This window comes from Podarcis tiliguerta (assembly GCF_965153285.1).
Source record: "Podarcis tiliguerta genome assembly, chromosome: 1".
Taxonomy (NCBI): domain Eukaryota; kingdom Metazoa; phylum Chordata; class Lepidosauria; order Squamata; family Lacertidae; genus Podarcis; species Podarcis tiliguerta.
Genome location: NC_139534.1, coordinates 121,623,690 through 121,640,892, shown reverse-complemented (window position 1 = coordinate 121,640,892; position 17,203 = coordinate 121,623,690).

The window sequence follows — 17,203 nt, the reverse complement described above, 5'->3', positions numbered from 1 at the left end:
TTCTTCAGCCGCTGCCCTGCAAACACTGATAAGCTCCTCCCACAGCTAATCACCTGCCTCAACAGAAACCCTGCCCCCTCTGACCTTTGACCAGGGAAAGCAGCTAATCAGCCACAAGAATCACACACACAAGAAACCCCTTTTGGCTCCTTCTTCAGCCGCTGCCCTGCAAACACTGATAAGCTCCTCCCACAGCTAATTAATTTCCCCTTTTATTATCTAGGTAAGAAAAAAGCTCCAAAAGAACCAGTAATGAGTGGTCAAGTGCCCTCTAGCTTATCGTGAGCAGAACCCCCATCCTGACACCATCACATATGCTGTGGACTTCATAGGTTATGTCATATTGCGACTTCCTGGTTGCGTCTCAGGCACTGTTTGTAATTCCTGCTTGCACAGGAATCAGACGATGTGATCCTTTTCAAGCCAAAAGCAGAATTTGCAAGACAGAGTTGATGTGCAATCACGGAAAGATAAAAGCAACTCATGTTTAGATAATTTCACATCAGATACTGATCGCCGGCAAGAACAATTACTCTATTAAATTGAAATTCATGAATAATTCACCAGCTTCATCCAAGAACAAAATCCAAAAGTAGCAGGGGTGTTTGATGATCAATGAGAATGGCCAGTTTTAAATAACTGAAGGACAATTTTATGAACTGTGCATTTGATTGTTTAATCAGCTCATGCTGTGGATTATGAATCTTTGTGTTCTTATTATTTTTCTCACTTTTCAATTTATGCACAGCAGTTTTTTTTAAAAAAAAAAAGACCAAAGAACATATTCTTGCTAAAAGCTTTATTAGTAAAACCCCATCCTCTTACCATGAAATCCTATACCTACTCAGAAGTAAGCCTCATTGATTTCAACAGAATTTACTCCCTGATAAGTGCATATAATAATTTAAGTGTGTTGTATGCATTGCTATGGGACATGGGTGGCGCTGTGGGTTAAACCACAGAGCCTAGGACTTGCCGATCAGAAGATCGGCGGTTTGAATCCCCGCGACAGGGTGAGCTCCCGTTGCTCGGTCCCTGCTCCTGCCAACCTAGCAGTTCAAAAGCACGCCAAAGTGCAAGTAGATAAATAGGTACCGCTCCGACAGGAAGGTAAACGGCGTTTCTGTGTGCTGCTCTGGTTTTGCCAGAAGCTCCTTAGTCATGCTGGCCACATGACCTGGAAAAACTGTCTGTGGACAAACGGTGGCTCCCTCGGCCAGTAAAGCGAGATGAGCGCCGCAACCCCAGAGTCGGCCATGACTGGACCTAATGGTTAGGGGTCCCTTTACCTTTATGCATTGTTATTTGTGTCTTCAAAATAAAATAACAGGATATTTTCAAATATCCTTCTGGTCAGTTCAGCTCGTAAGTTTATTTCTCTAGCCACAGGCCATGGCAAACTTACAACAACTGTATTAATAAAATAATACAGATAATTCACTTTTGATTGAAACTTACTAGCGCTAACAAGGAACATTATTAATCCTAACATGGCAATTCACAGAGCAATATACAGTACATAATATTACCCTAGCATTGCTGCTAATTGAAAACCAGTGATGTTTGCTATTCTTTATTGTTCTAATTGCTTGATTATTTTATTGCACGTTTCTGTTCACCACTTGCAAGGCCAAAAAGGCGCATATATTCTTGCATGCCACCCCAATCTCCAAGCAGTGATTCCAGGGTTCAGTTTCCTCAAACAAGGGACAGCAGAGACAATGGTGTCTTTAGGACATATGGTTAATTTACACATATATACAACCCGAGCCTATAATGACACAGCATTCAGACCCCAAGAGGGTCTTGCTTCTCCCATAGCTACAGCCTTGGATGTGAGCAGAAATCAAGCATGGCTCTTCCCCATAGGTTTCTGCTCTGCCTGCTTACATAGAATCATAGAATCATAGAGTTGGAAGAGACCACAAGGGCCATCGAATCCAACCCCCTGCCAAGCAGGAAACACCATCAGAGCACTCCTGACATATGGTTGTCAAGCCTCTGCTTAAAGACCTCCAAAGAAGGAGACTCCACCACACTCCTTGGCAACAAATTCCACTGTCGAACAGCTCTTACTGTCAGGAAGTTCTTCCTAATGTTTAGGCGGAATCTTCTTTCTTGTAGTTTGGATCCATTGCTCCGTGTCCGCTTCTCTGGAGCAGCAGAAAACAACCTTTCTCCCTCCTCTATGTGACATCCTTTTATATATTTGAACATGGCTATCATATCACCCCTTAACCTCCTCTTCTCCAGGCTAAACATGCCCAGCTCCCTTAGCCGTTCCTCATAAGGCATCGTTACATACAGAACTCTGGCCATTTGTCTTTCTAACTACCAGCCAGTTGAAGAAGTGGGTCCCACCCATTTTTTCTCTGGCACGCAGGCCACTTCCTTTGTTACCTTAATGACCCATACTTAGGTCATTACCAAAAAGCTGGCCTGGGTATTTCAATGATTGGATCCTTGCTGGATTCAGGAATTAGAAGAGACTCAGGCATACTGCCTAACTGGCCTAGTATATCTGAAGGAGTGTCACCACCCCCATCGATCAGCCTGGACACTGAGATCCAGCGCCGAGGGCCTTCTGGCGGTTCCCTCATTGCGAGAAGTGAGGTTACAGGGAACCAGGCAGAGGGCCTTCTCAGTAGTGGCACCCGTCCTGTGGAATGCCCTCCCGTCAGATGTCAAGGAAACAAACGACTATCTAACTTTTAGAAGACATCTGAAGGCAGCCCTGTTTAGGGAAGTTTTCAATGTTTGAGGTTTTATCACTTTGTTGTTGTTGTTAATAATAATAATAGTATTATTAATAATAATAGTATTAATAATAATAATAATAATAATAATAATAATAATAATAATCTGTTGGGAGCTGCCCAGAGTGGCTGGGGAAACCCAGCCAGATAGACGGGATATAAATATATTATTATTATTATTATTATTATTATTATTATTATTATTCTCTCACAACAATATAATATAAACTAACACAGGTAGATATCAGTCACAGAAATAATCAGAACAAAGCAGATGGAAAGAGGTAGATTTTAAAGTTATATTGCTCATAATAATAATAATAATAATAATAATAATAATAATATATTTATAGTCTGCCCATCTGGCTGGGTTTCCTAAGCTTGTAAAGTCTCTCTTTCTTTCTCTCTCACACACATACAAATGCAGTTCTGGTGACCTGAGCCAGGTAGTGGATGCCTATTTAAACTGTGTCTGTTAATGCTGTTGCACTCATCGTATTCTGGTAACACATTCATTTACATCCTGATTTATGTTAAGAGCACTGAGACCACGCAAAGGGCAAATGAATAATAATTAATGTGATCATCGTTTTTCAGCACTCTTAAATAAACTTCTTGACCTTTTCCCCCAACAACCCACCGCCCACCCTACATCCTGCAGTGTGTGTTTTTGGCAACAAGCTGGCTGCAATCAGTTTCGGAAAGGTTCCATCAACCTGTGCTGAGCTTTATAACTCTGGAAGCACACTGTGTTTATTGGCGTGAACTCTTGTGACCTAAGGAGAAGCAACCTGCTCTTGTGCCGTTAGCTGCAGCTTGATGTGCAAAACTCCTCAGCTCCTCAAATTCAGCAGATCAGTCAGCAAGAGAAGCTTTTCACCTTCTTTTGATATATATCTTGCCTGCTGTCTCAGTGTGGTGTAGTGGTTAAGAGCGGTGGACTCGTAATCTGGTGAACCGGGTTTGCTTCCCCGCTCCTCCACATGCTGGGTGGAGCTGCTGGGTGACCTTGGGCTAGTCACACTTCTCTGAAGTCTCTCAGCCTCACTCACCTCACAGAGTGTTTGTTGTGGGGGAAGAAGGGAAAGGAGATTGTTAGCCGCTTTGAGACTCCTTAGGGTAGTGATAAAGTGGGATATCAAATCCAAATCCAAAACTCTTCTATGCAGGGATTAGGAACCTGTGGCTCTCCAAATGTTGTTGGACTACAGCTCCCATCACTCCTGATCACTGGCCACCTTGGCTGATGGGAATTGGAGTCCAACAACATCAGGAGAGCCATAGTTTCCCAACCGTTGTCTGCGGTTTTTGTTCCTCCAACTCTACCAGCTTTCACAATCCATCCTGGATTGCTACAAGTAGCACCTAGGTTGGTAGGCAAGCTTGAACGTTGCTCCAACAATCAGCAAACTCAGGCTGACTCTTAAATAGACATGCAACTTACTTTGAGCAGCTAGTTCCATCCCTGATGAATAGAATATCGACCCTTAGAGACATCTAGCCTGTTTTAGGGGCTGTAGCAGGCTATGGTTCTACTGTGGCCTCCAAGCTGAGGTCCTTTGACTCTGCAGATTACACTCGTGACATCTTCAGGTCAGAAAGGTCCTGGCATTGCAGATACTTCTCGTGCTGCAATTTCTAATGAGGCAGGGACATCAAATCTGGTTTAGAGGGCACATTCTCTGAGATGCCTCTGAATCCATGATCTTTTCCCCCAAGGTTGGGGAATCAGAGCTCTGGGTTGGGATGGGGGAGAAATTTGATTCAGTTCACATCTAAAGATGAACCTACCAAATTCAAAACAATATATGAACCAAAACACAGCTTCAAAATTCGCATTGTTGTGAATTTCGCAGTGCATTGATCCATTCAAGGAACGTGTACAAAAAGGCATATACTAAAGGGTGTGTATATTTGTGAAAACAACATACAGAAATGCACTGCATCGTGGGAAATTGCTTGTAAAATGTCTATATTAGCCGAAACTGCATACATAAATATGTTTATTAGGATATATTTTCATGCGGATTTTTAAAATTTCAAATGTGGGAAACAGAATTTAAACTTGAAAAACTGGGAGAACCGAATTTGACAACTCCATCTATCCCTAGCTCTGGGTCATGACAGTTTTCTCTCAGCTTGTAAAGTTGGTACATGCATGCTGATTGTGCCATGTGAATGCTTCCACTGTCCCTTGGGAATTGCAGTCTGCTTTCAGCTGCCCTGCATAACTACCTGTGGCAGAGAGGCACATGGAAATTCAACCCTGCCAACACTAAAACAAACACCTGGAAAACAAGGCTGCATACAACATACCTTTAAAACATATTCAAAGCACATCCATTGCCGTCTGGGGAAAGAATTGCCCTCCTCTAAACCCACTCCAATTAGTTTATGTCCTCCTTAAAGAGTGAGGGCCTAACATTAAAGAGCATTTGTGCGCGCACTTACAAAGGAGCCTGATCAGCCTGAACACTAACTTTGCAATTGGAACATCTCATTTTACATTCCAAGCTAGATTTGAAAATAATGCTCTGCTCACAGCAATAGCCAAGCACTGCAAGCTGTACAAATCTGCATTCTACGTTGACTAATTAATTGCAACCTTTGGTGACATCTCTGGTAACGTCTAGTTCTGCCATGATTCACGCCATAAGCAGAACCCACAATTCTCTTTGCCACTCAAAGCTCAGGTTACATCTCACAGAGAGATTCTAGGGAGGCTTTACTCAGAAATAAATCCTGGTGTGCCTGGTGGGTCTTCCTCCTAAGTAATTGCGCATAGGATTGTAACCTTAGAAGGTTTCTCGTTACATGCAGAGCTTCCGATTCTACATGAGGTGAACTAATTAGATGACAAATTAGATGATTAGTGAAGGGATCATGAGTTCAACAAACAAAAGAACATCTTGGCACCATTATCAGGGCAGCCACATGCACCGGCTCATCATCCCATCATTGGGGATGATTAATGATTTATTTTATGTGTGAATTTCACATTCCTGGCTTGTTTTGGGGGGTATGAGAGGTAGTTTGTGTTAATCTCTCAGAACAATTTGCTACATGCATTTTTTTTAATGAACTCTCTCACCAATTGTTAGGCAAGCAATAAACTTGCAAAAATTGAATAATTCTAATTACCAGAGTTGACAAATTAGCATTTAAGACATTCTTGCCCCGCCATGCTCCCGCAAGTCCAGTGAAAATCAATGCAAATTATGTTTAGCACTTTCTACCAAGTGCACCGTACGGTACTTTGCAGCACTGTGGGCGAGGAATATAGCCGTCAAGATGTCATTCCCGAGGAACCTCTGGGCACACAGCTCTTCTTGCAAAGTATCCAAGCAAGTCGAAAGAGGATTCAAGTTGTGGTGTATTTTTGCAAATAATTCCTAAGCAGCTCTCTGCAAATCCCAGTTTATGTATCCCTTCTGTGCATCAATCCAGGGATTCCTTGCCAGAACTGAGGCTCCACAGTCCTCCCTTCACTTCAGAGGATTAGGCACTTCTGTTGTTGTTTGTTGTTTAGTCGTTCAGTCGTGTCTGACTCTTCGTGACCCCATGGACCAGAGCACGCCAGGCACTCCTGCCTTCCACTGCCTCTCGTAGTTTGGTCAGACTCATGTTTGTAGCTTCGAGAACACTGTCCAACCATCTCCTCCTCTGTCGTCCCCTTCTCCTTGTGCCCTCCATCTTTCCCAACATCCAGGGAGTCTTCTCTTCTCATGAGGTGGCCAAAGTATTGGAGCCTCAGCTTCAGGATCTGTCCTTCCAGTGAGCATTCAGGGCTGATTTCCTTCAGAATGGAGAGGTTTGATCTTCTTGCAGTCCATGGGACTCTCAAGAGTCTCCTCCAGCACCATAATTCAAAAGCATCAATTCTTCGGCGATCAGCCTTCTTTATGGTCCAGCTCTCACTTCCATACATCACTACTGGGAAAACCATAGCTTGAACTATACGGACCTTTGTTGGCAAGGTGATGTCTCTACTTTTTAAAATGCTGTCTAGGTTAGGCACTTCTAGGTACCCAAAATTATATGTACAGTCATATCGCAGAAGTTGAATGGAATCCGTTGCAGAAGTCCATTCGACTTCCAAAGTGTTTGGAAACCAAAGCTGCAGGAAGCTCCTGCAGCCAATCGGAAGCCATGGAACCTGTGTCAGACATTCAGGTTCCAAAGAACATTCGCAAACCGGAACACTCACTTCCGGGTTTGTGGCATTCAGGAGCCAAAACCTTCGACTCGCAAGGCATTCAGGATCCAAGGTACGACTGTACATATTTCATTTGGCTTCCATTGAAGTGAATGGGAAGCCCCACTTTGGCTGGAGGTCAGCCTGTATATCAGTGCAGCTTTTGGGTACCAGAAATAGCAGCAGCAGTGGTGGTGGTGGTAGTAACTTTATCACCTGCCCTTTCCCAACAAGTCCCAGGGCAGGTTACAGCAATTTAAAATAAAAACAGCTGAAGCAGATTACAATAGCAGGAACAGGGTCTTCACGTGCTATTTGTTGGTATTATCCTGAGCTTGAAGCATCAATGATCTTCACATTCCAACACCATTTTGCTCATCGCTTTTCTCTAACAGATTAAAAATAAATATATACTTCAAGCTCCCTAGACTGTGTTGAAGGATAGTCATTAACGTGTTTTTTTAAAAAAGGAAAGAAAGAAACTGGGAGTGTACAAAGAGCCTAGTTAACAGTACAGTTCTCACAGTGAAAAATAGGAAAGCTGGTTTTATTCCCGTGCTGTCAAGCTGTGCGCCACTCATTCTCCTAACAGAAGGGATGTTAAAACATCTCACTCACACTTATTATGTAACAACATATGGCTAAAGGCAGGGCTGATGAATGGCCCTGTATTGCTTTGCCGTCCGTTCACAGTACTGCGTATCTCCCCTTCGCAGCAAAGCAAGTAATTACAAAACAGACAGCATTTCCTGATATATTTCACTTTTTGCCTCACTAATTTGCTGTTCATCTTGTCTGCAGACAATTGCGATGGTTTTCCCGCAGAAAGTTGGTACCTATCTCTTATGCGCAGAAGCCCAATGTTTACACAGTTGTTTAGAACTCTCAGGGACACCTAATTAAAGGCGGCCATTTTGTGATGAAGTCAGGGAAACTTTTCCTGCCATCGATAGCACCCATTTCCACAAGCTAATGATAACGAGGGAAGCTAATTAAGACACCAGTTGCCCCAATATATTTGTCATAAACAGCTTAAACATTTCACTCAGCAACTTGACTCCTTACAGTGCTTTTCTTTCACACATTTTAGATCCATTGCTGAATAGTATTCACAAGTTGGGATTGTCAGGGAATTCTGGTGAAAACAGATACAGGAGTGGAAATTGCCAATGTTCACTTATTCATCTTGTGTCTACAATGCAAATCAATCCGGCAAATAACAATCATTATTCTCTATTGTTGTTGCTTTCAGTCTGCAAACAATACGTAATTGATTACATTTCCCCCTATTTGCATTGTGTTTCCTGTGCACTGAAACCAGTAGAGTGGGGGGGGGGGGTTCTAGGCAGCATAATTTATGTAATTAAATGCTTACATTATGTAATTTTTGCCACAGTGGAAAGTGAGAGAAAACACCAAGTTCTTGGTAGCAGATGAACTGCAGTGAAATGGAAACAGTTCAGCATGTGACATATCCTCCTAGTGGTGCAGCAATAAAAATGCTAGCACATTTGCAAAGTTAAGCTGGGTCTGGATGTCAGGGGCTGGGCAGGAGGAATGATGGAGACCGCCTCCCCATCCTGAACCTCCCAGGGAGGAGGAAGAGGAAGACAGTATAGATTTACAAGCAAGGGTTTGAGGGAGGTCACAGCTCAGAGGCTGATGAGGGGGAAAGCTGGGAAACCATGGGAGAGCCAGAGCAACATTTGGCTGACACGTTGTCATTAGAAGGCATTCCAGACCCTCCATCTCCCAGAACCCAGCAAGCCTTAAAAGTAAAGTGGTACCTCGGGTTACAGATGCTTTAGGTTACAGACTCCGCTAACCCAGAAATAGTACCTCGAGTTAAGAACTTTGCTTCAGGATGAGAACAGAAATTGTGCTCTGGTGGCGCGGCAGCAGCAGGAGGCCCCATTAGCTAAAGTGGTGCTTCAGGTTAAGAACACTTTCAGGTTAAGAACGGACCTCCGGAATGAATTAAGTACTTAACCCGAGGTACCACTGTACAGGGTGAGCCCTTTAAAAGAGGCCGCATGGATACAGAGTACACATATTCCACAGGGCCTCTTTTAAAAGACTCACCCTGCAGGAGAGCAAAGAGCTCAAAGACTTAGTGGCACCCATAGAAGTGACAAATGATGAAGTGGGATAGACGGGCGGGGGTGGAGATTCAGTCGGGACAACGCCATTATCCAAGAGGCTGGGTTCTATAGCCTCTCTGTAAAGTTTGAAATAAAAAAGGACTGTAAAAAGCATTTTCTTGTCTTTATATTTTTCTGGACAACCAGCCGGGAGCCACTGTAAGCAGCCTGACTGTTTCAAATTGGATGGGGGACCATTCATTGAGATTTCCGCATTGCAGGGGCTTGGACTAGATGACCCATGGGGTCCCATACAACTCTGCAATTCTATGATTCTATGACTAACACAGGAAGAAATGGGAAACAATGCCTTGCTATGTCCCAATTCACAAGTGGGGCCTACAGAGAAGATAGACCTTGCAGTATTCATTGTTCTGGACCACAGCTTTCCAAACTGTGTTGTTGCTGCTTTGTGTAGGTGTGCCATATGAATGCTCCCCATGCTCCTCCTGGGGCTGGAAAGAGGTTAGTTTAACCTCCGGTTTGCTGGTAAAACTGAATCACAAAATGATGCATGTCTAAAAGGTGTGTCATCAACATGAAAGGTTTGGAAAGCTCTGTTCTAGACGGCCATATTCTCCTCCACAGTACTGGGGAGAAGGAAGTTAGAGGAAGGGAGGTGGTGGTGAGTCCAACTTCAGCCCACCCCCCAAGTTAGCCTGCTGCCCTCATGGTGGTGGAGGACTCTCTCGTATCATCAGAGTTGAAGCAATAAATGTCTGCTAGTGGCGCTGTGGTCTAAACCACTGAGCCTCTTGGGTTTGCCGATCAGAAGGTTGGTGGTTTGAATCCCCACAGCAGGCTGAGCTCCCATTGTTTCTCCCAGCTCCTGCCAACCTAACAGTTCAAAAGCACACCAGTGCAAGTAGATAAATAGGTACTGTTGCAGCAGGAAAGTAAACAGTGTTTACGTGCACTCTGGTTTTCATCACGTTGTCTTGTTGTGCCAGAAGCGGCTTAGTCATGCTGGCCACATGACCCGGAAGCTGTACGGCGGCTCCCTCGGCCACTAAAGCGAGATGAGCGCCGCAACCCAAGAGTCGCCTTTGACAGGACTTAACCGTCCAGGGGTCCTTTACCTTTACCTTTTTTTTTTAACCTATATATGGAATAGGGGGCACCATTTTGTCATTTCCTTTGGGCAGCAAGATGTTTTGGTCCAACCCTGCCAGAACTAACAACCCTTTCACCTATTATGATATCGTCTCACAGATTAATTAACTACAGCTTTAAATGATGGATTTGTTGTTTAAACTTGCTTCCTTACCAATTACTAACCCAAAGTAAGTCCCATAAGGATTACATGAATTTCCCTGTGAAGGAGTCAACAGACAGTGGGTCTAGAGCTAGCAGGTTTTTTCCAGAAATGAGAGGCAGGTGGGGTTCATCAACCTGGAAAGGTAGCCCATCTCAGAGAAGGAAAACTGTGATCCTGGACCTCTTCTGTGAATTTGGTAGGCTCACCTTTAAGCGAGAATTGGATTGAATTTCTCCTCCATCCCTGGTCTCAGGTAACAAAATGTTTTGGACAGCCCTTAGCACCTCTCTCTCTCTCTCTCTCTCTCTCTCTCTCTCACACACACACACACACACACACACACAAACTTTCAGGTTTTCTGCTGCTTCATATTACAGATATAGGTGGGTATAGGTATGTGTTACCTTTTTCTTTATTTAACTACCACCATAAATGAGGCTGATGGTTTCAGGGAGTTTTCTACAACATCCTTCCATTTCCTCCTCCCTCAGACCGCCAACATTTTCCCCAGCTGGCTTAGCATGACAGTTCCTTCTACTACACACTCCCTAATTCGGTCCATTACTTCAATAAACCACAGTCTTTCCTCTAGACCTTAAAAAAAAAAGACAATAAAAACTGGGCAGGAGGCATGAAATTACTAGCAAAATATACTTCGACATAACCAGACTTTTATGTTCTACAAATAAAAGATATAGCAACTACCTAATATATACATTAAATTTAAAGGGCTTGGGGTAGGCAAGAATTAAAAACTTCCCAGTGAACCGGGTGGATGGTTAATAATTATATATAAAAAAACAGTGCAGAGATCATCTCTAAAGGGTAGCCAGAGGGATCTTTTATCTCCTGATCAGGAGTTGAAGCAGCAGCCCTTGTAACTCCTTAAGAGCCAGTGTGGTGTAGTGGTTAAGAGTGGTAGTCTCGTAATCTGGGGAACCAGGTTCGCGTCTCCGCTCCTCCACATGCAGCTGCTGGGTGAACTTGGGCCAGTCACACTTCTTTGAAGTCTCTCAGCCCCACTCACCTCACAGAGTGTTTGTTGTGCGGGAGCAAGGGAAAGGAGAATGTTAGCCTCTTTGAGACTCCTTAAAGGGAGTGAAAGGTGTGGTATCAAATCCAAACTCTTCTTCTTCTTCTTCTTCTTCTTCTTCTTCTTCTTCTTCTTCTTCTTCTTCTTCTTCTTCTTCTTCTTCCTTAGAGATCACTCTCTAAAGAACAGGCAAAGCAGGACCGTCTTTACACGGGGGTGCAAGGGGTATGGGGCACCTGGGCACTGAATTCTGGGGGGTGCCAAATGTATACCTCTCGATCGGAAGCAGTGAAAAGCAATGGAGCAAAAGTCCCCACCCCCCCTCTTTTGTCGCTCTGTTACTCCGTAGCGTCAAATATTCCCAACGAGTCAGGAAACAAAAGTAGTTTTTTCTGCTGCGTTGTTGTTACAGGTGAGAGATTCCACCCCCAAAAAAGCTGAACAACTTTGAGTTCGCCCCCACCCCTAAAAAAAGGTCAACAACAACTTTGGCTTCCCTCCTCCCCCAAAAAGCTCAATAAATGTTAAATTGGGGGCGGCTAAACTAAATTTGGGGGCGCTGGGCGGATCTTTGCACCCCAGCAGAGCATATGCTAAAGACGGCCCTGAGGCAAAGGGTTTCATTTATTTTATTTCCAATCAGGAGAGAAAGCTGAAGGGACTGACGGACCACTGCCTGTGGCTTCAAGGACTGGAACCACCCCATTAGCTGGCATTCAGCGCCTGCCCCCCTCAACTAAATGTATTGCCTTGGGGCAGCCTTTCACAACCTAGTGCCATCCCTCTCTCCCACCCTGAAGATGTTTTGCACTGCAATTCCCATCATCTCTAATGTTTAGCCAAGCTGGCCAGGGTAAGGGAACTTATACCTGAAAACCACTGCATTCTGGACCAGTTGAAGTTTCCGGGTCGTCTTTGCAATAAACTAACATGGAGGTTACCCAAGCACAGAGTACAGTTCACTATTTATACATGAGTTCTTACGTCGAGGAAATGTCTTCGGTTTCACCTCATTTAAAGCAAAAACCAATCTTTATTTGTTATCTCCCGCATGGACTACTGCAATGCGGTCTACGTGAAGAAGAGAAGAGTTTGGATTTGATATCCTGCCTTTCAGGAGTCTTGGTTTACTCCAAGTTCCTGTTGGCTGGAATTTGTAGTAGTTTGGATTTGATATCCCGCTTTATCCCTACCCGAAGGAGTCTCAAAGCGGCTAACATTCTCCTTTCCCTTCCTCCCCCACAACAAACACTCTGTGAGGCGAGTGGGGCTGAGAGACTTCAAAGAAGTGTGACTGGCCCAAGGTCACCCAGCAGCTGCATGTGGAGGAGCAGAGACACGAACCCGGTTTCCCAGATTACGAGACTACCTCTCTTAACCACTACACCACACTGGCTCTTACGTGGGGCTACCTTTGAAAGTGACTTGAAAACTACAAGTAATCCAGAATGTGGCGGCCGGACTGGTGATTGACAGCGGCCTCTGGGACTATATAACACCAGCGTTACAAGATCTACATTGGCTCCAAGCATGTTTCCGGGCACAATTCAAAGTGTTGGTGGTGACCTTTAAAACCCTGAATGGCTTTGGACCTCTAGCCCCATCGGTCAGCTTGGACACTGAGATCAAGCTCTGAGAGCCTTCTGGTAGTTCTCTTGTTGCAAGAAGTGAGGTTACAGGGAACCAGGTAAAGGACCTTCTTGGGGATAAGCATGAATGATGGATGAGTGGTTTTTATTTTTTTGGAAATCTAGTTAGATTTGCATCAGAGTATTCTGTTTATATAGGCTGCAGACATACTATACATTTAGAACAAAATACTATTGTGAATGGTCCTCTTTGCAGTCCGTGGCATATATGCTAATAAAACAGTGGCGATTAAGTCTCCTTTAATATCTCCATTTCAATTTCCCACAGCCTGAAAAGTAACAGGTAATTCTTTGGCCATTTCCTTCCATGAATCTATTCCCTGCCCTTGTCCAGACTTGCCTCTCTCCTCACACCACAGATTCACATTCACATTTTCTTCCCTGTGAGCTTCAATCTCACCCACTTCAGAGAACAACAGCACAAAAGGAACATGTGCTACTTCCTTTTCCTCTGCTTACAGTTCTCTGTTGAAATTATTTCCCCGCATTTCTGCTATCAATCTCTCAGGAAACCTCCTGGCCCCAGATTGAAATGTGCCATCCATTCCTATCAGTCCTGTGTTTTATCTTCTGCTACTCTGGCATATTTAGACGGGCAACTGTTTGTTTGCTTCAAAGTCATGCATTGGCTGTGACGTAGAGGTGGGCAAATATTTCAGTTTCAGTTTCTCATTTTTCCAGTCTTCAGGTCTCCACTTCTCCAAATCAGCAGTTTGTGGTTAAAAAAAGAAAAGTCAAGTCCTCATGCAGATTCATCAGCATTTTAGCAGAAATCTCTCCTAGTTTGGTGTGCAATTTTGCCTAGCATGCACATTTTCGCAAAGCAGTCTCGCCTAATACAAGGCCTCTTTGTATGCTATTTTCACTAATAATATATAATGTTTATATGCACATTTTACCCCCCACCACATGCACTTTTGAAGACATTACTTGGCTGGAGAAATGCATTCAAAAATTTGGAAAAGCACAAATTTCGAAAGGTGGCTGTATTTTGGTCCGCATCGTGTTTCAGAAATGGCAAAATGGGTAGGTTTACATTTAAACACAAACACAATCACAATTTCTCCCCCTCCCCTAGCTGTGACCCAACTGGCCATATTCTTGTCAAGGAAACTAATGACTATATGATTTTTAGAAGACATCTGAAGGCAGCTCTGTTCAGGATAGTTTTTAATGTCTGATGTTTTACTGCGCTTAATATTTTTAATTTGTTGGAAGCTGTCCAGAGTGGCAGCTACCACTCAGATGGGTGTCAAATAAATTATTATTATTATTATTATTACTACTACTACTACTACTACTACTACTACCTACAGGCAATAAAGCTTCTGATGCTAGTCTTCCAAGGAACCATACAGTTCAAATGGGAGGGGTGCTCTCACCAGGCTAGAAGACATTTAGCTGGCTCCCATATATCTACTTCAGAGGAGGCTGGCAGCAGCAAAGGGCAAATGTTGGTGTATGGCAATGATGGTCAATCTCTCTTCCAGCCTCCAAGTGTAGTTCTGTATCCTTCCTAGACAGGTGAAAATGGACCAGACCAATACAGAGAGCAGCTTTTGAAAGTCTCGCAGCAAGACTGACAAACCCAATTTCTCTGCAGGCTTTAATGCACCATGTCTGATGAAAATGAATGCTAGAAGAAGAAGAGTTTGGATTTGATATCCCACCTTTCACTCCCTTTAAGGAGTCTCAAAGCGGCTAACATTCTCCTTTCCCTTCCTCCCCCACAACAAACACTCTGTGAGGTGAGTGGGGCTGAGAGACTTCAAAGAAGTGTGACTGGCCCAAGGTCACCCAGCAGCGGCATGTGGAGGAGCGGAGACGCGAACCTGGTTCCCCAGATAACGAGACTACCGCTCTTAACCACTACACCATACTGGCTCTGCTACATTTTAATTTCTGAGGAATTGCGCAGTTCTTATCTTGGCAATTTTGGTACTGCTTCCTCTCACTTTCTCATTGGACAATAGCGCCAGGAGGATGAGTCCAGGCTATTCAAGAATCCCATTCCCAACCTTCTTCCTTGTGCTTGCCATTGATTCGCTGCTCAGGATGAGGGCCAACGTAAAAGGGCCTCGGGTGACACTGACCACTTTGCAAATTGCATTTGTAAAAGAAAACCTTCAATCCAGTCTCTCAGTGTCTCATTTGCCTTTCATATGCAGCTATTTTCCCTGTCAATAAGGGTATAATTTAAACCCACAGTGATCAATGACTGTTTAATATTTCCCTAAAGTGTATTTTCTCTGACAACATTGGAGATGTATAATAATGGCTTCCACCCTTTTTCTTGTCCTGTACACAAAATATCCTTCCTATATAAGCCACAGGAGAACTTAAGAGAGCTGCTATTTTTATCTTTCAGGGCTTATCTTGCTGCCTTCACAGCCAAATGCATAGTCATTTTCTTGGTTGGTTAGCTACATAAAGTCTGCCTAGCAGCCTTTTACACATTCTCAAATCAGTCGTATTCCATGGTGGGAAAGGGTCTGTTTTCACCAATTTCTTGTGAAATTCTCTTTGCAGACCAGATTAAACAAGATGTTGAAACCAGAACGGGTCTTTATAGGTTCCAGCCCTGAAGCAAAACATAAGAACTAAGGGAGCTTCTGGCTGAGAAGATGCAGCCCTCTCTTAGTCAATTCTTTGCGAGGTGCATTAAGCAATTTTTTTCATTGGATTTTATAAGTTCATGAAGCTAAAAATGAAAGCCATAAGTAAGGGTCGTTAACAAATTAGAAACATCCCATATTTCTTGCCTTCCTACCTCCCCAGCCCTCAGGGGTACAGTTGGATTCTCATGCTTGTGTCAGTCTTGTTTCATTGTGCAACTTGGAGAAATCAGGAGGAATCTGGGTAAATCAGCACATCATAGTTGAGATGAAAAAGAAGACCATCAATCAGTGCAGGGTTTCCAACTTGAATAAAATATTGGGGGGGGGGGAGCAGGTAAGCCCCGCCTTGCATAATCAATCAGATGATGTAGTGTGCGCACACATCAACTTCGTAGTGGGTCCAGCCCCTCAAATATTTATTGAGAGGCAAGTGCGGAGGCTCCTGGGGGCCAAGGCACTGTAGCCCCGCCATCTTTTTTTGAGAGGGCTAGGTCCCCTGAAAGTTCAGAGGGCCCTGTGTGCAATGTTGAATGTGCGACATCAGGACATCATGTCAGACCCCCTCAATTCTCTGGAGAAGGTGGTGCCCCTGTTAGGAGGACGAAGGAACGTCGGTCCCTAGAAGTTGGCTCCTATGAACCTGTGGCAGCAATGCTATTGAAGGTCCATATATTTATGGTCGTCATCTTCTTCTTCTTCTTTGGCAATCACTCGTAGTCATGTAAGATTGTCTTCCATAAACACAGTTTTAACAATGAGTCCGTAAGTGACTGTGGAGGCCAGTTCTGGATCCACACGTCCTTCCACAGTGGGGACATTGGTTTCCAGGCGGGAGCTGATCACGGTGTGGATTTGCCAAGCGTGCAGCCATCAATGTCAATGAATGAATGATAATGAATTATAATTGGAGGCCAGGCAAAGAAGAAGGATTGTGTTTGCCCTCATCCTGCTCATGCTCTCTTGGGGAAATCTTTACGAGAGTCTTCATCTGAAGACTTGCAACATGACTGCTAGCAATGCATGTGGCTGTTTCTTCAGTATTTCGTATTTACTCACAGATAGGTCCAGGTCTGGTCTATCATGGACCACTAGGTTAGGGAAGCTCACATCAGATTCTGAAGCAGAATCCCTCCCTGCCACTTACCAGATCCAGACCTCCTTAGCTTCAGCACAGACACTCTGTCATTTACCACTGGGTTGCTGCTTGATGTGTAGCACTGTTGAGGTATAACCCCTGTAAAATATGTTACTTGACTGTGCCCAGGCAACGTGGGACTTCAGTCAATGGTTAATACTTGCCTGTGTGATGTATTTCTATTGACAGATCCCTTGGCAAGGTTCAGAATTATTTTCTGGCATTCTCAGTATTAAAAGAGTTGACCGAACTCTACCTGGGCTCTGTAACATTGTGATTCTGAACAAAGGGACCTGAATCTTGACCTTATACCCAAGCCTGATGATATACATCTGGTAGACAGACCCCTTGTAGGCTCGGGAAATGGAATGACAGCCAGCAAAACATAATAATAAAGTGGAGTCATTGACAATTCCAC